General features: G+C 30.2%; 1 pseudogene; it reads right to left on the minus strand.

Moving 5' to 3' along the window:
* Nucleotides 1-55: 55 nt before the first annotated feature.
* On the minus strand, nt 56-27,414 carry LOC111289007 (inorganic phosphate transporter 2-1, chloroplastic-like; annotated as a pseudogene).
* Nucleotides 27,415-27,939: the final 525 nt, after the last annotated feature.

A 27,939-nucleotide genomic window follows, 5' to 3' on the forward strand; every position in this document is an offset into this window, starting at 1 on the left:
ATGAGTGATTTTGATTAATCACATGCATCAAGCCGTTTAAAGTTGTTGAATAAGTTCATAAAATTTATGACAAAACCTTGGTTAAAATCCATGTGTAGACAACCGAAAGAGGTGGTGGGATCGTCATAGCAAAGGACGTCAAAATCTCGCACGGTTTCTGCTCGAACATTATTTAGTCCCCCGGTCGCAAAGTCAATTTCCGTGACTGCTCCCACCAAAGTATGGGTTGCTGAGATTGGCAATCCCAGCTTTGATGCAAAGAGAACGACAGAAGCTGCAGCAAACTCAGCTGCAAACCCTCTGGTTGGCGTGAGTTCTGTTTTCTTCTTCTCAATCGTTGCTATCACACGATACCCCCACATCATAAGCCCTGCTACAATTCCAAATCCTCTCTATGCGAGAACATCATTTGGTATAACGATCTCACTTCCGGTGGCATCTCCTTGGAGAATCGATAATGCAGCAGCCAGAGGACCTATTGCGTCGGAAACATCATTTCCGCTGTGGGCGAATGACATGAAGCAAGATGAAAACACCTGCATGTATCCAAAGACCCCATTAACTATTTCCAGTTGGGTGCCTTTAGGCCCTGAGCCACCTGAGAGAAGCCCGAGATTTTTATTCATAGGAGTATTCGCTTGTGGCTCTGAGTGTGATGAAGTGGATTTGACCAGGAGATGACCAAGCTGGTTTTTGATAATTTCGTAAACCAGGAGTGCACCGGCTGCTCCACAGCGCAAAGCCTGAGCAAGAGCTAACGGAAAGCTCTTAATGGAAAGGCTGCAAAAGAAATCCCAGTCACACCCAGAAAAACCGCAATTTGTGCTACCGCAGCTGCTGTTTGTCTAGGATTATGAGCACTGTAAACAAACTAAGAAAACAAGAAAACAGGTTGTTAGAGCAACTGAACAAGAGGAACATCTCGATGAAGTTCAAACCTCCTCTAAATAGCTAGCTAACCCCCCTACCACTTACAATTGCACATGGTTTTTCTTTTGTTCTAGAACTTAAGGAAATTCAAACGTCCTCTTGACGCAATATAAAATTTTGGCAACATTTACCCCAGAAACGGGAAAATTTGTAATCACCAGGAAAAAACAGGAAGCTAGGCTGATTAATATTCCAATGAAAAAGAACATACCCTGCGGATTCATTTGTAAACTAGAAATGACACCACTGCTCCCATTATAGGTGAGATAACCCACGATGAAGTTACCCTTGCCAATGAGCTCCAGAAAACAGCGCAAGCTCCTCCATAAACCAGGCCAAATCCAACCATTGATCCAACTATACAGTGCGTGGTGGAAACTGGCTAACCATATGATGATGCAACCTGGGTAATACATAAGTGATACATAATGAAAGACGAGAAGGAAAAAGCGGAGAGTGCACTAGCATACAAATGTTACGAGGGCAACTGCTTTCAGAGTAAGGCCTTAAACGAAAGAGAAACTACATAGTTAAAAGGTTGCCTGTTAGGAAATGTGTAGCTACAAGTGAGTATATATATTTCATTTAGTCCAGAGCTCTTATGATCGCTGAAAACTTCTTTTTCTTACCCCCATTACCAAAGGTGATTGATTGAGTAGCTGGAGGATTCTTGAACTCATTGGAGCATGCAAGTCTTCCCAGTTTTTCTGGAGAAGTTTATGCACCCCATTATTTTACCATCTATGGAGTTTGCTATCTACCTATATGTCTATCTGTTTTGTGTTAAACACAAAAATTATGAGATCACAATCTATGTTAACATGTTAAATACAATTTTTTTTTTATTAAATTTTATATAATTTTGTTAAAATTTTAAATTATATCATTTTTTTTATAATTTTCACATCATGTCTAAAATTACCATTCCTATCCACTATTCCTTCCCGTGAGAAAAGAGAAAATAGGGAGAGAGTAGGAGGCAGCAAATTTTTAGTCGTAGGTCTCAAATAATTAACGCAATAAGATTGGTACAGGTTCAACAATTACGTAGAGGAACAGTGAAGCACATATATTCCGTAGGAGACCAGTGAAACACATATGTTACAGACGAATTCCATGGCTCCAGAGTCCAGACAAATAATGCTTAGAGCAGCAGATTACAATTTTTTATCCTATCAAAAAGGGTTAGCAGTTGAACTTCCTAGAGAATTGTTCTTCAGTATATTCTACCCGTGTCCTAGAACAAGTTCTAACCCGCCATATCTCTCTTTTTGTCCCAATTGGATGAGCAATGAGCAATTAATTTCCATAAGATTTGTTGACAAATGATAAGCACAAATGAGTTTACATTAATTGGAGTCCAATACGAATGAAAATACAACAGATAATAACGATGTCTATGCATTTTATTTGTCCTTTGAAGACCCAATATAAAAATAGTTATGCAAAATGTCTCGGCACTGTTAAAATCTCGGGCCCTTTTAAAAAAAAGTTTAATATTCACTTGAATGGAAATAAAGTAAATTTTGATAAGATTAAAAATAACGATAACAATAAAATTAATTATTATAATAATAAAATTAAATATTGTAATAATAAAATTATAATCAATGATAAAATATATATTTGAATATAAATAAAAAGGTAATAGTAAAATGAAGTATTAAAAAACATTATTAAAGATATTAAATTAAAATTTACATATAATAAAAATTTTAGATTATTTGATATTTATGAAATAATAATTAATTAAAAATTACTAAAATTATTTTATATCAAATAAAAATTTTCTTAATAAATAAATAAAAATTAATAAAAATGATAGTAATATATCTAATGATTTTTTTAATATATTGAGTTCTCAACTTTTTTATTTACCATGTTATATTTAATGACTAATATTAATTTTATATTAAGTGTTATTCATTTATTTAATTTTAGATGAATATTTTTGTTTATTATTTATTTATATTAAGTTTAAGGTTTTTAAAGAGCATTTTAAAAAAAATTAATTATTTAAGGATATAATTAGACAAAAAACAATAATGTAACAACAATTAAATGTTATTTTCTAAATTCACTGAAGTGTTTTAATCTTAAACTTCCAAGTATATGAGTAAAATTGTAATAAAAGAATATGAATAAAGATAAAAAAATCTAAAATTAGATGAGATGAGTTATCATCAATGTTGTTAATACCATATTGGACAATGTTTAAGTTTTTTTTAAAAGTGTAGTATATGCCGGTATCCGTTGTTTTGATATATTATTTGTGATTTTTTTTATTTAGTATAAATATACATGATCTTGTACATAATAATATTATTAATAAATTTCAAAACAAATATACAATATCTTCAAAAATCAAATAAATAAGTTTAAAAACATTAAAAAAATTATAAATTTTTATGATATTTTTAAATATTTAATCTAATCATATGATATTTAAATAAGTATTTTTCATACAAATATTAAGATAAAAACAAAAAGATATAAAAAATTAACCTTGGTTTTATAATTGCTAAACTTTAGAAAGGGATCACAATTATTTTCTTGAAAGAGATTAAAATACTTATAAACTTTGGTTCGAAAAAATAAAATATAAAAGAATAAAAATTATAATAAAAAATAGAGAAACTTAACTTTTAAAAATTATTTTATCAATTAATTTTATTTTTATTAGATTAAAAATAATCAAATAATAAAAGATAAATTAAAAATTATAAAATATATTTTATATTCATGTATCGATCGAAACAAGTTATTCACCGAAATTAACTGAAACTTATCGAAATTAATGAAAATAACTAATATTTTATAATATTAAATCTAATATAAAAAATTATTTTTAAATATATTATATTCGATATAATTGAAACGTACCAACTAACACAAGTGATATTAAAACGCACCACACTTCTTCCCACCAGTGGACAAATGGTCTCCCACCAATCTGGACACAATAATACCATGACTTTGTTATCCAAATAGCAGCAACTCACGGTGCAATTACACAAAATAAATAAATAAATAAATAAAAATCCTTAAACTCAACGAAACGCAGCAACGTTTTAATTCAAATGGGCTCTTAGTTGCTGGATTTTTAAGGATAACGGAAAGGAAAAGCAAATTAGAGTATACGGCCGCAAGGCAACCGAATATAAATTTGGATGCAACCGAATAATATCTGCTAAGCTTAGTAAATATTTCTCTCATCCTGGTATTTCCTGATATCTAACGGCCCAGGCTTGATTTGGATGCAACCGAATCAGTAGAGTGCGGTTGGCATCTAAATTTGTGCAGAATGCACCGAACACATATTTGGAAGTTCATGGTGCGGCATTGTTTGTGTGGTTTAACCATAGAATATTTTTGGTTCATTGGTTAATCCTTGATTTTTTATTTAAAAATTATGAAATAATTTTGTGTAAAAAATATTATTTGATATATTATTTTTTTTATTAATTTTAAATTATTTATCAATAAAATTATTATTTAACATAAAAATAATTTAATAAAATTTCAATTATGTATTTATTTTATAAATATTAAATAATTTAAAATTTTTATTATATATAATTTTTAATTTATCGTTCTTTCTTCTTACGATATATCTTATCATTATTTTTATATCTAAACATATATTTGACAATTAATTTTAATGTAATCATTACATTAATCCATCTTATTTCTACTGCCGCAATCTCTTCAAAACTGATGATAGCAATCGCAGGAATCATATAGAAACAAGAAAACTACGAAGATATTGCAAAAGTGCTGGCACATCAAGATTTAAGGTAAAATTTAATCATCAAAATTTTTTAATTTCCTCAGTATCATAAGAATACAGAGTGGAAAGCACGAGGTAGGAGGAATAGAGTGTAATTGTGGAAAGCATTTTCCTTAACAACACTGGTTGCAAGGGATGCCAACTGTTACATCCACTGGCCAAGTATAGGAATTTGAAGTACATTGCCATGTGCGCATAGAGGTGGATCTGACGAGTTATGTATTCGTATCATGTAAAATATTAAAATTTATGTATTTATATCATATTTTATACGAAAATTATGTATCATAATTCATATCAATACGAAAATATAAAATATTTTTATTTTATTTTATTAAATCTAAATATAATTATTACTAAAATTTTAAGCTGTGTATTATATTTATATCGTATTCATATCGTATCACCGTATTATGTTTTAGATTGTCAGATCTACTTAGAGGCAACAAAAACAAGTACTTTGCTAAATCTATCAATTCCTTCCAATTTTATTTCAATGAGGTTAGCAATTAAGGTAATTGTATATGGGTTTCTTTCCTTCACATTCCTACAATTTTTTTATGATCTTGCCATATTGGTATGTCTCCAACTTTAGTAATTGAATCTTATAACATGATTTAGATTAAGGAAACTTGTTATGATTAAGTCAATTGATTAATGGTCAAAGTTTGGTCAACTTAGTTGGATTCTTTGGTCACCCAAGTGAAGCACACCTAAACAACCATGTCACCTACTCTAAGAGATAGGACTTGCCCTTTACCAAAGGAAAGACTAACCCAAGGCCCGCCAAGAACTTGTTAAAGCAATCACTTCAGAATTAACTAACTGGCATCCAACTTGCCTGAGATCATTAAATGCAACATATGCTTGCCTGAGATCATTAAATGCAATTCCCATCTACTTATGTGGACCGTTCTCAAGCTTTACATAGATATCCCATCAACTCTCAATTGTCTCAATCAAGCTATCACCCTTGATCTCACACAAAAAATAGGTGAGAAACCAGGTACTAAAGGTAACATAGAACTAGACCTAACACTCATTGATTTTTCCCCTATTGAAGCTTCTTACACACATTTCACCATCTCTATCCTCTATACTTCCTAACCTTACCTTAAGCATCCCACTGACTTAAGCATCAGAGCACACTTGGGAGTAACAATTTTAGTGCCCTCTAATTGTGTTTTCTAGTTATAGGTCATTGCTGTCCTTTCTTCTAGCTAAGACATTCTAAAAACACACCAACAATTGGTGCTGTCTATGGGAAATGCCATGTCTAACCAACTACATTTCGCTGAGACTCTAACTCCCATCATTAATGCTTCTACTTAACTTGTAGCTGCTACTGAGGTAACATCTTTTTTACTAATTCCATCTCAAATTCCATCACCAAGTTTACCTACTTATAGTTTTCCATTCACCGACTATCCACTTTCTTTAAATTCTTAGAAAACATAGCCTTTAGGCTTTTATCAAAATTTAATAGGAGTTTTATCTCTGATTGTAACACTGATACCATCATTGGTCCACATTATAGCACCTAGACCTTCAAACCATATTCCTCAACTACCCACAACATAGATGCCTTATCTGCACAACCCATTAATGCCAGTTTATGGCCAAACATTCTCCTTGTAACTTCCACTATACATGTCTTACTTCCAGTACCATAGATACCAACATATCAACCTACTAGGCAACTTTTCCTAGATTTTTACCGAGCTTTTATGGCTCAAATACAACTCTTAAATGTCCAAGTGGCCACTCAACAAAACTAATCCAATAGTACTAGCATGTCACAATAGCCCTTCAATAATGACACCACCCCAAAGAAAGCTTAGCATCTTTTTTAAGAGAACCACTACAACCACTTCAATACTTAACCCACCCTGAAGAAACCTAGCCCCAAACCATATATGATAGTACCCACCACTATGATCGTACCACACAAAACCTGATGCTAAACAGAACATGTGCAAACCCTAACCTAGAAAATAAGCTAATCGTACAAGTTGCTATCCTACGTAAGGAACTAGATAAGATCAAAAAAAGAAAAAAATAAAGATTTCCAATGGCTTAAAGATGATCACAACCTTCTCACCCGTACTATCAGACATGTTAACATTCATTTCTTCCTTAAACTACCAAATGACACTTATAATAGGACCATTAACTTAGAAGATCACCTGAACCACTTTAAAACATATATGAACCTACACAACACTTTTGATACAATGAAATGCAGGGTTTTCCCTACGACCTTATATGGAAAGGCCAAGACATGGTTATATTCTATGGCTCCTACCACCATATATAGTTTTGATGCCCTTAATAGGCAGTTCTTGGCACATTTACTAAGCAGTAGGGCTATCGTATGCTCCTCTGTGAGTTTGGTAGTCATAAAATCGAAACTTAAAGAAACTTTATGGCATTACTTGAAAATGTTCAATACCACTACTTTAGAGATTAAAGATCTTAACGTTGAATGAGCGATCTAGGCCTTTACCTCTGGGGTGAGGTATGACCACCTAAGATATTCTTTGATAAAAAAAAAACCAAAATAATTGTACCAGTCTGTGCAAGGGTCTAGAAGTTTCCTAAAGCTGAAGAGATTAGGGTCGTTGATAGGGTTGAATGACATGAACAATGTTAAAAACATCTGTGAAGAGATAATAGGTGGACTGGTGCACAAAGCCAATAGTTTCATGACAATCGTTAGGCCCATAACCAATAAGAAAAAAGTGATAAGCATAATAACAACAGCAATAATAGAAACTTTTAAACATAGTCCAACTAATATCAAAACCAAAGTAGAACCTTAAATTCCATTACAGAGCGTCTAGCCTAATACTCCACCCAAAGAAACAATCAAGGTAGACCCTCATTCAATCTCTCAAAAAAATAACCCTCACAAAAAGGACATTGCAGCTACCTTTCAACTAAAAGCATTCTACTGATAAGTGTGTAGCTCTTGAAAATGCGATTGAAAGGTTGGAAGAGCATGATGAACACCTAACCAACCCTTTAAGGCAATAACCCTTCACCCGGCTAAAACCACAAAGTAATAAACAACCAGCAAGGTGATGGTTTACCCCATCAAATAGAAAAGGCTCATTAGGAGAAAGTTGCAAGTAAGTGCCTAATTTAGGCCATTATTCATGTTATTATGAGGGCCACTGAAGATTAGATAAATAGTAAATCTAGGCACAAATCACATTTGCTCAGTGTAATGGCAATTGATGTTGCACCTAGGAGATAGAGAGTTGAGGACTAACAAAAGCAATTTTCAGAAGATGATATTGACATCTTGGTAGACAATGGCAACAACCCAATAGTTGTCACAGCAATAATAGCCAACTATCAAGTGCAATGAATATTAGTTAATTGTGGTAGTACGGTGGACTTAATTCAGTATCGAGCCTTTAAGCAAATGTGACTTATGAATGGAGATTTGAAGCCATTAGGCCTATATTTGGGTTTATTGATCAATCTATCATAGTGAATTGGTCTATCACTTTGCCAATTACAATAGAGAATGATGAACACGTATTGACAATACTAGCAGACTTTCTAATGGTTAATTAGCCTTTCACTTACAATGTAATTTTTAGCAAGCCATTGATGAAAAAAATCAAAATGATGATTGCTACCTATCGGGTTAGGGTACATGAAAATAAAATAGGTGATGGCTCACTAGTGCCACATTTTAAGCCTTTAAGTTACCCAGAAAGAAGACCAAAACACCAACCTATTTCCATCTCCACTTATAGAAGACCCTAAAACACATTATTCACCATTAATCTATGTTATAAACCCATTTTTAGCCCAAACTTTGAGCATTGACAACCTGGATGCACAAAATGAGACCAGAGAACATAAGGCTCACATTGTCAAGCAAACCATACCAGTCCAACTTTACTTCTCAAACCTAGTTCTCACCATTTAAGTAGGTTCTTTTTTAAATGCTAAGGTAAAGGGTATGCTTCATAAATTTTTGTAAAAGAATGCTAATGTTTTTACATGGTTTGCAGCAGATATTGGTGGTATTAATGAATATATTATTACTCATCATATGAATGTTTATCCAGCTACCAAACTGGTTAAGTAAAAAAAGATAAAGTTTACCCTTAAGCGATTCCAAGTAGTGAGAGAAGAAGTGGACTAACTATTGGTAGCTGGATATATCAAGGAAATTAAGTATCCTAATTAGCTTGTCAATGTAGTTTTGGTGAAAAAAATGAATAGTAAATGAAGAATGTGTGTAGACTTTAACAATCTAAACAAGGTATGCCTTAAGTATAGCTTTCCTCTACTTTTAGTGGATATATTAGTGGACTTTTCTATGGGTCATAAATACTTAAGTTTTATGGATGCCTTCTTAAGGTAAAACCAGATCAAATTGGTAAGGGCAGATTAAGCAAAAATGCCCTTCATCACTAAGGATGGTCTATTTTACGATACAATGATGCCTTTTTAGTTAAAAAATACAAAGGTCATCTACCAGATGTTGGTGAATATGATTTTTAAAGAGCAAGTTGGGCGATCTCTAAAGGTGTATGTAGATAATATGCTAAGGAAAAGCCTTTTATTAGAACAAAACATATAGGACCTAACGAAAGCCTTTGCCATCTTAAGAAAATACAACATGAAGTTAAACCCTAACAAGCTTACATTTGGCATGGGGGCAGGGAAGTTTTTAGGTTTTATGATTTCTAACATAGGCACAGAGGCAAACCTGAGAAAGTGATAAGAAGCTTGGACATAAATCTTCCACATACTACTAGAGAGACACAAAGATTAACAGAGCGAGTGGTAACCCTTAATAGGTTCGTGTCCAGGTTGGTAGATAAGTGTTTGCCATTTATCAAGGTTCTTTAAAGTGTTGCTAGATTCAAATAGGATGAACATTGCTAGTAAGGCTTCGAAGAACTCAAATAGTATCTCTAAACATCACTTCTACTTGCCAGCCCTATCTTTAGTGAACTTTTGCATGTATAACTGATAGCTTCTGATGAAACAATGGCAGCAATATTAGTAAATGAGGTCAACGAAAATCAATTACTAGTATATTATACTAGTAGGGCCTTACAGAATGGAGTCTTCAAAAGAAAATTCCATCTTATCAAACATTTTGGGACTCTACCTCCTTATTCATAAACATGTAAAATTGGAAGAAGATCTATAAAATTGGGATAATCACCATTTCTTCCAACACCTTTCCTATTCCCCCATATTCAGAAATAAGGTTGTAGATTGGCCAATGATGATTTTTTTTTACTCGTTAAAATGTCACTAAGGACTTCAGCGAGTAGGTAGTCATTATATTAAGGGACGACGATCAATTTCTTGGTTTGCCTTCTTTATTAAAATTTTAGGGTGCTTGATCAACTTAAAGACACATATGTCATCAACATCAAAACTAAAACCCTAAAAATCTTATAAAATAACATAAACCCTTGAAAACTCTAAATGAATTTGAAAAAGCCTAGAAACTCGTGTTTGACATAATTTGGTCCACTACAACAATGAAAATGACCAACATCAAGTGAAACAATGGACTCTATCTTGTGTCTAGTTACTTTTCTGGTCCCCCTTAGTTTTTTCTTCCTTATTTGGGTTATTGGTGTTAGTGCCCAGAATCGTAGACTTATTTTTCTCATCAAAACTCTCAACAATAACATTTTTTTAAGGGTCATTTCTCTTTTTACCATAAGTTCACACTAAGATAAAATAGAATACAAAAATAAAAATACTTTTTTAAAGGTAGCAAACAAAAGTGAAAAACTGAAGAATTTTAGATCTCTTACTTATGCTCAACCAAATGAAGGATATAAAATAGCACCTTTTGAAACAGCACATTTTCAGGCCATTGCCATTAGTTCATGGACAAAATGTACATTAACTCCTTTAAATATCTCCTCACCTACCCTTAAAATTAATTAGCCTTAAAAGCCTTCTTAACCATCCCCCAAAAAATGTATAAAAATTAAATCCTTCTAAAAAGTTTTTCATTTATCTCTAAAAAATGGTGTATTTTAAAAAAATGCACCCACTAAATGTATTCGATAGCCTTTCATAGAAAGTGTGACATATAGCCTGTCTAGTCACCTCTCTTAGAAACATGGGCATGTTTATCATCACATTGCCCCACCAAACACATCCTGACCATTTATGCTCCACAAATAAATACAAAACTTTCATAAAAAATTTTTCCCAAGTCCCCACTTATTGTAACTCTACCAAACTACTGGCTTGCCCAAAGAAAATCACTGTTTCTTAGCATGACAAGTTAGTAATCGAGTTTGCTAAAAATATCTACCTTCCATCAAAGGGACATCTTAGCACAACTACATGCCAAAGACGTTTATCTTACCTTCAGTGGAAATGTCACCATGCCAAGCCACCATGACCACTTGCCAAAGAAAAATTTTTTTCTCATTTTTTTTCTTTTCTTTTAAGGCTTTGGATAATAGTCTGAGGGCAGTCACTTTATAACCTATTTCAAACCTAGAAGTAATTGTTACACCTAAGTCAACTAATCAATGATCTAAACTTGATCAATACAATTGGGTTCTTGAGTCGTCTAAGCAAAGTATGCCTAAAAACCCACGTCATCTGCTCTTAAGAGATGGCTTATATTTCACAAAAAAAAAAGACTCGCCCAAGACCTCATAATAACTTGTTAAGGTAGTCACTTCAGAACTGACCAACTAGCATCCAATTTGCCTGAGGTCATGCCTACTTGAGATTATTAAATTATAATTTCCATCTACTTATGTAGACCCTGCTTAAGCTTTACATAGAAACATCAACTATCAACTATTTTAGTCAAGCCATCGCCCTTAATCTCACATTAAAGTTAGGTCAGAAGCCAGGTACTGAAAGTAACACAAAACTAGACCTCCCATTTTCTAACTTTTCTTTCATTGAAGCTTTCCACACATATTTCATCATCTTATCTCTTTACTTCCTAACTTTATGTTAAGCATCCCATTAACTTTCAGTTAAGACATCTTAAAAACACCATCAACAAAATAATAAAAAAAAATTCTATCAAAATTATGAGATTTAGAATAGATGAAGCTCAAGAAAAGCACCTGTAACCAAGTACCAATAGTTGCTAGAGAAGAAAGCAATCTTGTAAAAGGCATATTATCTTTCCCCTAAAACACGTTAGCAATAAAAATTCATTTCTACATTGTATTGGTTGCATGAGTTCCTATCAATAATGCTCTAAAGAACTCCAAAATCACTATTATCAACATAGCCTGAGGTAGGGTAAATGCATGTAATTCCACTGAAGTTCCCATGGCATTAGCCATATCATTGGCACCAATATTCCAAGACAAGTAAAATCTAAATAAAAGTGTTGCGTATGATAAAAACTTGGTATTTAAGCTAACTCCTTGACCCAAAGACTTTATAAAAAATGGAACACATAATGTTGTAAAAGTTATGCATATAGTTATAGTAAAAGTAGTTTTTGAATATATGTGAAATGTTTGAGCTATTCAAGGCAAGTTATCTTCATTAGTTTTAAAATCCTCTTAATGTATTTCAACTTGGATTCCTTGACCTTTTTGCTTTTTCTCACCTTCTACCTATAAAAAAACAAACATACTTACAAAAAAGTATGTGAGTTTAGATTTTGTTAAGCTTAAATAAAGCCTAATTGGAACTTAGAAAGTAGCTCAACAAAAGATTCTCTTTCATGGATAGTTGATTAGTTTCATTGTAATGATGTTTGTGAACATGGGAATGATGATTCTGTAAAAGTAATGCTTCTGGGCAAGTGGTGTTTATGGCAAAAGGTAAATAAAAAAATGGAGTCGTATCTTATAGAATAAAGTAAAAGCAGAGATGATGAATTAGGAAAAGAGAATATGAAGAGAACTATTGAGATGAATTATTGTTGACCATGGAATTTGAAAGAGAAAAAAAAATAGATGGTGGTGAAGGAAGAAGAATGGAGGAATGTGCATTTTTAGTTTTGGGGTTTAGGTGTATTTTTCTTTTAGGTGGAAAGAAATGTGCAGGATTAGATTTAGTTATGAGTGGTGAGGAATGGCTTCTTCAAGTGTCTATCCACTCCATACAGAGTATACACCCCCAGAATTTTACATTCAAAAAAATTAAGAGGAAAAAAAGATATATACAAAGTGAAGATAATTACATCATCCATAATATTTGGCTTTTCTCTTTTTTTTTTTTATCAAAACCTAAATAAGAAAAACTTCATTACAATTAAATTCAGAACTTAATTCAGTTTATTCATGAAATCATCTTTAAAGTATGATATTCAATAAATTTAAAATTTAAATCTTAATACCTATAATATCTTTTTTATTTTCAAACTGTAATTTTTTTTGTAAATAAAAAAATTAGGTGACAATTGTGTGATGTAGAAGTCAAAAATGGTAATTGGACTTTGCTAATTACATAATTGTTGAAATTAACTTGGACAGATTATCATAGCATTTGATTAAACATGTTGCTATCAGAGATAAAAATTTCATGTGATAATTGTTGTCACTATAGGAAGAAATGTTCATTGGATGGATAGACAATAATATTGATTTTGATAAGATTAAAAATTATAAGTAGGCATTTGGTTGGGGAGAATCTCAGATTTTTCCTTGGAATATTGCTGTTGGGCAATCAAATTCTCACGTTTGATTATAAGGTATCAATTCTTGGGGATAATATTAGATTTTCAATAGTACCCAAAGTCTAGGAATCAAAAACCTACCTCTTCTTGTGATTTTTTAAGATTTTGGGAGAAAAGTTACTTTTGTCCCATACTTGACCTAAATAAAAAATTATTTATATCTTTTTTACCTTTTTAGAAATTAATGTATGATCAATTTTTTGTTTTTTTTTCAAACATCAAATATTCTATTTGTTGAAAACAAATGCAATAATTGTGATAACTTTTTTCTTAAATTTTTTTAAAAATGAGTGCTAATTTTTTTTCCAACTAAAATACTACATTACTACATTTTTAGATGCAGTTAATCGTTATTATTTACTACATTTATTTAAACATTAATGCAGTATTTGATTTGTACCTATTTATATTATCGCAAAAAATAATTTTTTATAATATACTTAATTATTATGTTAATTTAAACATTAATGAAATGATTGATTCGTACTTGTCATATATTGTCGCATCATTTTTTTAACCTACTTAATTACTGCATTAATTTAAACATTAACATAGCATGGGATTTGTGTTGAATTTTTTAAGATTTAAATAATTTATTATAACATACTAAATTATTGTTTTAATGTAAAAATGAACGCAGTTTTTGATTAATACACTTAATTACTGGGTTAATTTCAACATTAATGTAGTATTTGCTTGCAATTCTTTTTTTTTTTTTACAAATAAAAAAAATTTATAGCACACACGATTACTACGTTAATGTAAAAAATTAACGCAGTATTTGATTAAGGCATTCAATTATTGTGTTAATTTCAACATATACGCAATATTTGCTTGTAATTTTTTTTTTATTGTTAAGTAAAAAACTTTTTTATAACGCACTCAATTACTACATTATTTTAAACATTAAGGCAATATTTGATCTGTTCTTGTTTTTTATAGTTACAATAAATAGATTTTTATAATGCACTAAATTACTGTGTTACTTTGAATGGTAATGTAGGAATTGATAACTTGTAAAATATTAGCAATTTTTAACACAATATTTGTTTTTAATTCTATATTTATATTGAAATAAACGCAATAATTGACAAGTAATTTATTTTTATTATTGTTCCACTATAATACTGCAATAGGATGATAAAATGTAGTAATTGATTTTATTTATAGCATTTTTTATTGCAAACGCAGTAATTAAGAATTTCCTCTCAAAAATAAAGTTTCTAACATTACAAATAATTATATGTCTAATCAAATAAAAGTTTAATTTTATTAAGAATCAATTACTGTGTTTATTGACATAAGGAACACATTATTTGAAGTCATTAACTTTGTTCAATAACAAAGACTACTATAATTTTTTCAAACAACATCAAAAGATCTTTAGCATCAACTTTTCTGTTTCAACCAACATCGGCACAATTTTCGATTTCATTTTCGTTCTATTCAATTTATCTTCTATTTATCAACAAATGGTGTGTCTACTTATTCTAACTACATCATGATCTATTATTCATTATTAGTTTGATTGAAATGTGTACTTGTTTTATTTGTTTACATCTCGTTTATATCTTGATTAAAAATATGTAGATCTATCATATGTATTGTTCACTTTTTTTTTAGTATTTAATCTACATATGTTATGTTGTTACAATTTTTTTATTTTTTTAATCATATTTGTGGATTGGTTTTTAGTTTTCATGTAAGAATTGCTCATATTTACTGTTAACATATGTTTTCAGCATTAACCTTTACTAATTTAATCTATACAATTATGGCTCCATTATCAATAAGACAGAAGATGCAAATGATAATATGTTTATCTTGCACATGAACTAGTTAGGTAAACCTAGTAATTTAGACACGACACAATGATACGATACAAAAACAACACAAAAAAAATTGTACATGTGTTTTTAAAAAATATTTCATATTTATTCATGTCAATACGAATTTTGATATGACACAATTCGTGTCTTATACGTGTTAACACGTCTAAATACATGTAAGACACAAAAAAATGTTTAGATAAAATGTGCCACATGGATACATGTTTTACATGTGACATGACACTAAAAATATATCTAATTTAATCTTGTCATATGAGTACATGTTTAACATATTTAATACATTTTTTATATTTATTATAATTTAATATAAACATATAAAGATTATTTTAAACATTTAATTATGTTACTCATATAATAATTAATATAAAATATAATTTTATATTAATAATATAAATTGAATATAAATATTAATACTAGTCATATAAATTATTAATTTATTCTTTAATCTTTAGTAGTTCATCATTTTGAATTTGATACTAAAAACTAATATAGTTATTAATATTTATTAAAATTTAAATATATATATATATATATTAAATTGGTATCAAATTTTTCTATTCTTTTTAATATGCAAGTAATATACCAAGATTATTAAGTTGTAAATGATGGATAGTTTATAGTTATTTATTATTTTAGTCGTGTTTTTGTATATATTAGTTTTAATCATATCTATTCGTATATATCCATGTTAGTCTTGTCTATTCGTGTTTATTCGTGTTATTCATGTTTATTTATGTCGTGTTTAAACGAATTAATTAACATATGTTAATCATGTTGTGTCGCATATAATATGAATAATAAACATGTTGTATTCATGTTTAGGTTTTAAACACATTTTACAATTTGTGTATTATTTGTATTTTAATAATTCGTGTCATTATATATGTCAAACATGATACAAGACACAACACGAAAATACAAATTACCATGTCTATAGCTAGGTACTATGTTAAACTTGTTAATTATTATTGTAGAATATGCAATAAATCATAAAAAAAGACATAGAATATCTTATACTAATAGTTGTTATGATAGGTTATAGATTAAAGAGTTGAACTTAAATATAATAGTTTTTTAGAGCGATAAACAGTGTGTAGATAATTATAGAATGGATAAGAGTACTTTTATAAAATTATGTTATTTGCTTCAATCACATGAAAGATTATAGGCATCTATAAATATGTCAATAGAAAAAATAGTTAGTAACTTCCTCCACATCATTGTCCATCATACAAAAAATAAGGCCATGAATGTCAAGTTACGAGATTTGGAAAGACAATTAGTAAGCAATTTCATACTGTATTGAATTTTGTTTTGACACTCTACTCTTTGTTGTTTAAAAAACCCAAATCAATTCAAAAAAATTTAATAGATAATAGATGAAAATGATTCAAAGGTTGTTTGGATATCTCAGATGGAACATACATAAAGGTGAATGTAGATTCAGTTGATAAGCCTAGATATAGGACAAGAAAAAATGAAATTGCTACCAACATGCTTGGTGTTTGCATGTCAAAATGCAATTCATATATGTTCTACTTGGCTAGGAAGGTTCTACATCAAATGGCAGAGTGCTAAGAGATGTCATACAGGTAGAAATGAGTTAAAGATCTCACAAGATATTAGCTTGAATATTTTGGTTTTAGTTTTGCATTAAACACATATTTTTAATTAATGTTGTGACACTAGAATATGTTATTACTATTTGTGTGATACCGGATACACAAATGGAGAAGATTTTTTTAACATCTTATAGAGATCAAAAATACCATCTGAATGATTGAAGGCCAAGACACCAACTGACACACCCTAAAAATGCTGCAGTATGAAACATTATCAAGTATGAAATTGTATCAAGAGATGTTTGGGTATATTGAAAGCTAAATGGGTAATTTTATGGGAGAAGTCATTTTATCTAATAAAAACACATTGTAAAATCATTTTTCCTTTCCTTGTTGCCTTATCTATAATTTTATTAGGTATGAGATGACAATCAACCCAGTTGAAATTAATGTTGTTGAAAAAAGTAATAGCCAACCACATGGATCTGAATATAATTTAATTGAACATGTTAAGCTAAATGATGCTTGGATTCAGTTTAGAAACAATATGACAAATGAGGTGTTCACCAATTGGTTGCAAATTCAGGGTTAAAGACATTTTAGTTTTTTTTTTCTTTATGTTGTATTGGTTAAGTTTATGTTTGTACGCTATGATATAGTGTACAGTGTGTTTTATGCATTTTTATAATATATTATCCTGAATTTTTTCTTGATGAGTGTATGATTTTGTTGATTATTATTTTTTATAATATTTGTTTTGTTTTTAGTGTCATTTGGTTTACTTATGGACTAATTATATATTCATCTTTTTTGGTTTATCAATTGATATGTATTTTCTTGCATGAATGCCTAACCATATAATTAGGATAGCAAAATATTTTCATCGATGCCACTTCTACAACACCTCAAAGAAATATTTAAAAAAAAAACACACAACTCATCAGAAGGTAACCATTCATGAACAAAAAAAGAAGGATGCATATCTTGTCCAATGCCTACATTATTTGGTAGATGATCCTAGATGAAAAGTTAATAATGAACATTCAGAATGAGATATCTAGGACGTATTGAAAAGATGTTAGAATCACTAATTCCCTAATCTAACCTTAAAGTCAACCCACACATCGAGTCTAGAGTTAAGCTACTAAAAAGGCAATATTATATGATTTGTAATATGTAACTAGTTAGCGGATTTGAATGAAATGATGTGAAAAAATGTATCATTATTGAAAAGTTAATTTTTAATAACTGGGTTCAGGTAAGTAGTTTCCAATATCATATAAGTTACTTTAATGTTGATTTCTATTTAAAATATTTGATACGTATTTGTTTTATCTTTTATATAAAGTTATCGACATACTATAGGGCTAAGAAACAAATATTTTTCTCACTTTAATAATTTTGTTACTATAATTAGAACAGACAGAGCAACTGGTCAGAGGGTTAAAATAGTAGTTGATTCAATTGAATCATTAAATGTTTGTGTAAATGTTGGTTTAGGTGCTAATTTTAGCTCTCCAAATATTGAGCCCCATTATGCATATAAGAGGGAAAAAGTAGTAAAGATGAAGAAATAAATTCAACTGCTCCAATAAATTGGTCCATTAGTAGAAAGTATTCAGGTAAGAAGCGTTTTATAAACGATGACGAAATATCTGATTTGCTTGAAGCTATAAGCAATATAGGACATGCATATTGTGATATTGTAAACGAAATCAAGGGCATTACATCTTTTTTCAAGAAAGAAGCCGAGAGTAGTGATAAAAAAAACATCACTTTTCAATGAAATAATGAAAATTGACTGTTTGTTCACTGATAAAATGCTCTTTATTGGTGAGTACATAACGAAAGATAGTTAAAAAGTTAATTTCTTTTTTACACTTCTAGATGTATTTAGAAAGGATTACATACGAAAGCAGTTATATAAATGTAATGCTTATCACCAATCCTTTGACTTTCTTTCTCCTTGACACATGTAAATTATTTGTAATCGTTACAACATTCATATGTTATGTATTGTTGATTTACATTTTTTAAATTGATGTATATAGTTTTCAACTTAAATTGAATTTGGATTTGGATACGAATGGAACATAGATTGAGTTGTATAATGACATGCAACATATATGGATAAGATAATTTTATTTTTTGTATTTAGGGAACAAATTTGGACTTGTGTTAAAGTCTACAATTTATACTTTATCAACAAATTTGTATTATGTACAACAAATATTTTGTTCTATACATAAATGGCATCACTTCTCACTAGCTGTCCTTAATTGTCACTATGTAAATATTGATACGTACTTATACCAGTCATGAAGGATTTTATTAATTTCATCTTGCATGAAATTTGCCTTTGTAGCCTACTATGAAAAGGAAAAAGAATGAATAATCGTCAATCAATTTGCATTTCATATTTATGAAAAATATAAACAAGTATCAATAGTTTTTGTATATGCTAATCTTATGGTATTCTAATAAGATTATTAATAATAATTTTTCTCATGGAATGGAGGACATAAAATCTAGATTCTATCATTCCTAGTTGAAAAGGATCTTGTAAAGTAATTTTTGGTTAGTTAAAATACTACTTTTAAATAAATAAAGAAAATAATATATTTTACACTTATTGAAAATGTAACCTAATTAATTTTTTTGTTTTTATCAATAGCACCTAATCTTTTGAACTACACAAAAAAAAAAAATTCATAAACGTATATTACACTCAAAAAAATTGTAGAGTACTTCACATAACAAATATGAATACCTTTTTATTAAATTGACAAGTTTGGATTTAGGCTTTGACCCTGCTTATCCTGAGTCAAAAAAGTTAATCGTAAATGTTGCTAACTTAATGACAAGTAGCTGCCAATGATCCCTGTAAATCATAATCATATATGAAACGTTAGAATATAAAGCAAGTAACAAATATAAAATCCTTATATAAAACATAATCAAGTATTTAACAAAGTAATTAACATACGTTAGATTATAAGGCACTAGAAAGTACTTAGACTATTTTTGCATTGCTTGAGCCAATAAACGAGCACTAACAATTACAGTGTTAGCACCGTAACTATTACAATTTGAGTCAATGGATCTGTACATATCAATCATTTGTCTTTTCCTCACACCTCTATAAAAGATATTGCATGATGAAAACAACATTCAATTATCATTCCCTTATACAAAAAATATTATAATATATTCATAATAAATATTTAAATAAATATATAAAGCTAACCTCATGTAGGCAATAATTTCAAAAGCTGATATCTCTTTCATCTCAGAAAATCTAAGAATCTTCTCTTGCTCAAGATATGATGTCAACATTCAATTATCATTCCCTTATACAAAAAATATTATAATATATTCATAATAAATATTTAAATAAATATATAAAGCTAACCTCATGTAGGTAATAATTTCAAAAGCTGATATCTCTTTCATCTCACAAAATCTAAGAATCTTCTCTTGCTCAAGATATGATGTCGAGGGATAATCAAATAGTCCATTTTTTATATCAACGAGAATAATCGAACCTTCTAATAAATGCTAACGTGCATAATTAGATAATGCAAACATACTAGATGCCGCAAATAAGATGATATGAGGTTAAAAAACCTATTACAATAAAAAAAATTCAAAGTTTCAAACAATCAAACACAAATATCTAATAAACAATTCTAATAACAAAAAACACAAGAACAATCATTACTGGAAAAGAAGTTTATCTAACACTTGATCTACGAATTCATTTCCCAGAATGTTAGTAAAAAACTAAACTAAGATTGTGTTAGTTCGCATTGATGCCAACTATGCCTCAAATGCAGCAATACATTACTGTTGCTCATTAAATTATTGTTGTTGCTGCTCTATTATGGCTGTAAAATCTTTTGTCTTGAAGGTGTGGGTTTAGGTTGAGTTTTGAAATATTTTTGTGTAGAAACATCCTCGCTGTAAACACTTATGAGGTAAATTGAGTCATTTTTATTTTTATTATTTATTTATTATTTTTTGTTATTCTGAATTTTATTATTATTTTATATATATATTTATTTATTCTAGAAAACAATGAAAAAAACAAAATAAAAAATTTTATCGTGGATTTGGGGAAGGTTTGCGGGTTTGGAATTGGACTAAAAGACTGCTTTTGAATCCCAATAAAAAAGGGAATCAAAATTGATCAGAAATTCTTTTGATCAATGCCTATAAATAGAGGCTTAAACACAAAAAAAGATCATTAAAAAAACATAGATCACATAGAAACAGAAGTAAAAAAAAATCAGAAGTAGAAAACACAACCAACAAAAAGTTACGAAAAATTTTTTTAAAGATTTTTAGGTTTAGGAGAAAAAAGAAAAAAAAATTTGAAAACTTCTCAGATTTCGATGAAATTTTTTAGTTTTCGGTGAATTTTTCAGTGTCGGTTAAATTTTTCGATGACTTTTTTGGTGCTAGTTGAATTTTTTGGTGAGGTTTCCCATAATCTGATGAATATTTCGGTATCGATTAAATTTTTCGACGACCGTCTGGTGAACCAACCCTGATTCCTGGGAAGTTTTTCAAAATTTGGTGAAGATTCAACCAAAATTCATCCGATTCTATAAAGAAAGGAAGAGATAAGAAAGGAAAGAGAGAGAAGGGGAAAGCTTAAACTTGGGCTTTTATAGCCTTGCCAAATTTTGTGTTTGAAATCCTAGAAGATTCGCGCGTTTCTGTTTAGGCCAACTCGACTTGAATGTTAACCCGTTTAACCAACCCGTATTCTAGTCAGCTTTTAGTTGAGCCGATTTCCTCCTGAGCTGTGCCTTTGAACCTTTGCTATGCTTATAGCCGAGTCGAGTTTCAGCCGCCAACTGAGCTATTTTTTATTTTTCCTTGGTTTTTTTATTTTATTTAGTATTTTGCTTAGTTTTTTTTTCTTTTTTTCATGATTAAATTTAGAAAAAGTATAAAATATAAAATAAAATATTTTGAGAATAAATATTAATTATCCAATGATGAAATTTATAGAAATTTCAAATGATAAATTTTTATAAAATTTTTATGTGAGAAATTTATCCCCAATGGTGGAATAATTTACATAATATTTCAATAACAATAATTAATATTTATTTTCAAACAAACAAAATTAAAAATTAAAAAAACATAAAAATATAAAAATCTTTGGAATTAAATACAAATTACCCAATGATGAGATTTTTAAAAATTTTAAATGGTAAATTCCTAAAAAATCTCTAGGTGAGAAATTTCCTCTAAATTTGGCCCAAATGGTGAAATAATTTAGATGAAATTTTAATATAAATAATTGTATTCTTTTTCAAATAAAATTTGGTTGAAAATATGTGATAATTATCCAAGGATGAGATTCTTAAAAATTTCAAATGGTAAATTCCTAAGAAATCTCTATGTGAGAAATTTTCTCTAAATTTGGCCCAAATGTTGAAATAATTTAGATGAAATTTCAATAAAAATAAATGTCATATTATTTTCTTTCCAAGAAAAAAATTAAAAGAAATTTCTAAATAGGCCAAAATGGTGAAAAAATTTAGAAATTCAAAACAATAAAATATTTTTAATTTAGCCCAAATGGTGGAAAAATTAGATATATTTTCAACCAAAAAATAAAATTAAAAAATTTTTTTTCGATGATGAAGCCTCTTCAAGGAAATAAACGGGATCCTTAAATACTCTTGAGGTGAGAAAATATTTTTAAGAGTTCTATCAGATTGATGGAATAATCTTATAAATTATTTTCAATATTTCAACATTAAAACCATTAGAACCAAGACCATAAGATAAATTTAAAATAATATGGTACCATCCTTTGGATGGACAAGTGAGGGTGCTATAACCTTTCTCACATGTAATCGAACTCCCGAACCCTGTTCTGGTTAGAAGACTGAACCTATTCTTTTAGAGATCCTTAGTCAAGCTTAAGAGCTCCTTAAAAAGATAAATTCCTTAGGTGGCCAATCACACCTAGTTAAAAAAGATTGGTAATGACTCCATCCATTTTTTAAGTCTAGCTATAGATTTATAGATTTATATGTTATGATAGTTTGACGACTCCACTGGGGACAGCCATAGAGAGTCAAGGCATAAACTTTTAAATTTGTCCTATTCTTTGATTTAATGGTTTTAAATTATAATTATTTGTTTACTAACATTTTTTTGCTTTTTTATTTATTATTTGATTTATGAGGTTGACAACTATATGTTCCTTTAAACACACTATCACATGCATTTGCATTACATGAGCTCTATACCTGAGCTTTATCCCTTTTAGGAGAGAGTAAAGTACTTATGCTCTCATGAGATGATAATCTCCATAATGGCTAGCGAAATACTTCCACTTAAATTGAATCTCTTTCATTTGTAGCTTGTGATGAGTGAGGATTGAAATGCCTTACTAGTCTGTAATGAAAAATGATGGAAGAAACAATTTGGAAAGCTTTAGTGATCAAAATCACCTAAGCCTGCATATAGTTCACCCCTAAGAGGCTAGCCTTAAGATAAAACCATTCCTATCCATCAATAGATCTAACCCAAAATTAGGACATAAAAAGGAATAACTTGCTTATCTAACCAGTTTGCTTGTTTTTATGCATCTGTAACATTTCCATAGCATTCTATCCATCATTTTCATTATCATTTCATACATCATATTTTTAACATTATCATTTGCATCATTCTCATATAGGAAATATTTGCCAGATATCATGTATTGATAAATCAGATCTTATACTTACATCCATGGAAAACCAAATGCAACCAAAGTCTAAATCAGTTTATTGTGAGTCTACCCATCAATTGAAAATCAAGTTAGAAGAGGGTAAAAAAAATTAAAAAAATTGTTTGCCTGAAGGGTTTATCTCATCATTGCCCAAGAAAGTTCATCTCGAGCTATAACAAAATGATCTAGTCGACTTAAGTAGTATCTGAAAATGCATGAGTAGGACAAGGCAAAAGGCATTTGGGAATAGATATGGAGACATAGCTTTGTTGCTCAAGGTAGATGTGGACAATAATCTGATTAGGGCCATTATCCAGTTTTGGGATCTTTTTTATTAATGTTTCGTCTTCAATGAAGCAAACATAATACCCACAATAGAAGAGTATATGATTTTACTTCGCTTTGATTTGCCAAACCTAGACAAGATTTATTGGTCCAATAAGGTGGGCTATCGTAAAAAGCTGGCCTAAATGTTTGGACTTAGCTTACCTCAAGTAGATGCATGTGTCAAGATAAAAGGTAAAAATAAGGCTATCCCATGAACTTTTCTGTGAGACTTCATCCAAGGGCATATTGATGATGATCAGGGATTAGTGGGTATGGCTATAGCTTTATATGGACTAGTGATCTTCCCAAAAATCATCAGATATGTTGATATTGCAAGGATAGATTTCGTTGATCAGTTAGCATACCAAGTTAATGTAGCACCAACTATTTTGGCAGAAACCATTTGTTCTCTAAACTTTTACCACAGAAATGGTAAAAGTTGATTCAATGGGTGCCTACAGTTGCTTTATGTATGGATAAAAGTCACATTGAATGTAAAGAAAGCCAGTTACGTAAACCATATCTACGTTCTAGTGCCTCAATCAAATAATTTTATTATAGCATATGGCTTTAAGCAAAGTAAAAAAAAGAATGGGTTTCCTATTTTCAAGCCCTTAATAGTCAAGGGATAATCTGGATAGCACTTTGGATGCGTCATGACACAGTGTTGTATAATTATGAGTGTTAATCATGGGTGTTCTTACTAGGTCTATGGGGTGCTGTTACTTATGCCCCAACTTTGGTGAGAAGATAATCTGGATGTGAGCAATTCATTCCAGAAACCTATGGACTTAACTAGTGAAAAATTTTTTCACTGATAAAAGGGCATATAGAATGATTGAAAAGATAAAAAAAGCATGGAAGCAAACCATCCGAGTTAACTAAGGGAAGCTTACTTATGATGTCACCTCAAAATATAGTGTGTGGCATGTAAGGAGGGGTAAAGACATCCTACTTCCTAAAGAATAGTTACTAGTCACTCTCCAAAGCCCATTCTTCAAAATCTTTTGCTTAAAGTGAAAACAGCTAAGAGAAAGCTCCAAACTGAAAGAGACGAAATGGAATAAAAAAATAAGTGATTGAAGTTACAAATGGAATAGAGTTTAAAGCTTCAAGAGCTGAAAATCCAAAAGCTCACAGAATAAAAAAAGACCAATGTAAAGCCTTATTTAATGATTTAGACATGATACATTCATCAGTCACACCTGAGCTGACTCGACTTTTAAAAGAAAATGAATTATTGAAGGTAAGAGTGGAAAAAAGATAAAAGGCTACTGCTATGGCACACAGACATAGTCAGATGCTACAATAGGTAGTGGATTAATGCACAGCATAAGTAAAAGCCTTGTCTGATGAATACAGAAGGTAAGCTAAGCAGAGTGAACTATAAAAAAACATGTGCACAAAAAAAACAAATGTATCTAAGGCATTTGTTTGATTAGTTATGTGTTGGCACGGATAAAACATCAAAAATAAAAGAAAAAGTGAAAGGTTTGAAGGCTGTGGGGCAACCAGTGGGAGCTCAAAGGCGATAATTGCTTAATTTTCTAGAGGAGGCACAAAATCATTACCAGCAAGCTAGGGAATTTGTTATGAGGCATTAAAAAAAAAAGATGATGTTTAGGACTTTAGAATATTGCTTTGGCTTTACTAGGATGTAATTTTGAAATTTTATGAAATAAAGTTTCAAATAGAGATTTTTTTTACCAATAATGGTGATGTTGCAAATATTAGTACATTTCATGCATACATTTGCATATCTAAACATAGTGCACATAGTTTCTAATAATAATACAATTAAGGTACTCACGGTTTAAATATAGCTCCACCTAGCAAAACCCTCACTCATCGATATAACATAAGGGCCAGAGCTAGACAAATGGAGCAAAAGAACTCTCATCGCTTTGAAAAGATAGAAAAAGCCTAGGAAAAGCTAAAAAATAAGCTGAGTAAGATTTTGGATGCTCTAAACAAACAAAATAAGGGGAAAAGAGTAAAAGAAAATACTAGCCATCATGATCATCCGTCATAAGAGGTGGTTGACCCTCTATATCCATCTGGTTTTGGTCCACCTCAACCCCAGTCTTCACAAAAGGTTCCACCACAACAATTCACATATCCTACATATCCTAAAATTGCATCAACCTCTAACCCAGGGCATTACCATAGCTATGAGAATCTTGTCTTTACTGAAAAGACAGTAGAACCAATCCAAGTTTCAAATTTGGATGAGTTAAAAGAAAAAAAAAAGAAAAGGCAAAAGTGGTTGAATCTCAAGAATACTCAAAGATCAGTATGCTAGAACAAAAGTTACGAGCTATGAAAAGAATTAGTTTTTATGGTTCTATTGATGCTGTTGGGCTTTGTCTGGTTCTAGATGTGATCATTCCCTAAGTTTAAAGTATCGAAGTTTAAGAAATACGATGGTACAAAATGTTCGAAAACTCACATTACCATGTACTGTCAAAAAATAGCAGCCCATGCTCATAATGAAAAGCTTATGCATGTTTTTTAAGAAAGCCTTACAGGTTCTGCTATGTGGTATGTCCAGGTGGATAAAACTTGCATCTGTTCTTGGAGTGATATGGCTCATGATTTTATCAGTCAATACCAACATATCATGAATTTGACCTCTGATCATTTATCTTTGTAAAATATGAAAAAAAAGACAAATGAGACATTCAAAGAATACGCCCAGAGATTGAAAGATATAACTTCTCAGGTGTAACCTCCTTTAACTGAAAAAAAAAACTATAGTGTTATTTGTCAGCACTTTGAAATCTCTCTATTATGAAAAGATGATAGGGAATGCAACAAATAATTTCATCGACATGGTGATTTCTGGCAAAATTATTGAAAGTGCCATCAAGAATGACAAGTTAGAATGAGAGAAAACATCTACTAAAAGAGCCCCAAAGAAGAAAAAGACTGAAGCTCAGGCTGTGAGCTTTGATAGATAATAGTTCAAGGGTTATCAGCCCTACACACCATAGGGTTACTCTCAAAATTATTTCACTGTGAATAATGCTTACCAATACTAGCCAAATCGCAGCCACTCTACCCCAAACCTATCAATCCCCTTTTAGACCTCAGATTGTCACATATGGCCCTGACGCTCAACCTTCCCCTCGACCTCAAATCCATCTGGCTAGTCCTACAGGTGGTTCACGAAAGCAACGAACTACTCGTGAAAAACTTGTATTCGATCCAATTCTCATGACATATACGAAATTGTATCGAGAGCTTTACAATAATCATGTAATTGCTCCTAACCGAGTAGAGCCACCCAAGCCCTCATACCCCAAATGGTATGATCCCACAACCCATTGTGACTATCACTATGGGATTGCCGATCATTCCACCAAGAATTGCACTATCTTGAAGTATAAAGTACAATTATTGATCAACAATGGATCAAGCGCCAACCCGTTTGACTAACCCATGTTCCAATCAGCCTTCAGTCGAGTCAATTTCCTCTTAAGCCATGCCTTCGAACCATTGTTGTGCCTATAGTCGAGCTGAGTTTCAGCCGCCAGTCGAGCCATCTTTTTTATTTTTCTTTGGTATTTTTTGATTTTATTTAGTATTTTTCTTAGTATTTTTAGTATTTTTTTTCTTTTTCTTTCATGATTAAATTTAGAAAAAAATATATAAAATATAAAATAAAATATTTTTAGAATAAATATTAATTATCCAATGATGGAATTTATAGAAATTTCAAATGATAAATTTCTATAAAATTTCTAGGTGAGAAATTTTTGTCTAAATTTGTCACAAATGGTGGAATAATTTAGATAATATTTCAATAACAATAATTAATATTTATTTTCAAACAAAAAAAATTAAAAATTAAAAAAACATAAAAATATAAAAATATAAAAATCTTTGAAATTAAATACAAATTACCCAATGATAAGATTCTTAGAAATTTCAAATGGTAAGTTCCTAAGAAACCTCTAGATGAGAAATTTCCTCTAAATTTGGTCCAAATGGTGGAATAATTTAGATGAAATTTTAATACAAATAATTATATTCTTTTTCAAGTAAAATTTGGTTAAATATATGTGATA

The sequence above is a fragment of the Durio zibethinus genome, chromosome 4 (genome assembly GCF_047325235.1).
Source record: "Durio zibethinus cultivar Kanyao isolate XHJ-2024 chromosome 4, ASM4732523v1, whole genome shotgun sequence".
NCBI lineage: Eukaryota > Viridiplantae > Streptophyta > Magnoliopsida > Malvales > Malvaceae > Durio > Durio zibethinus.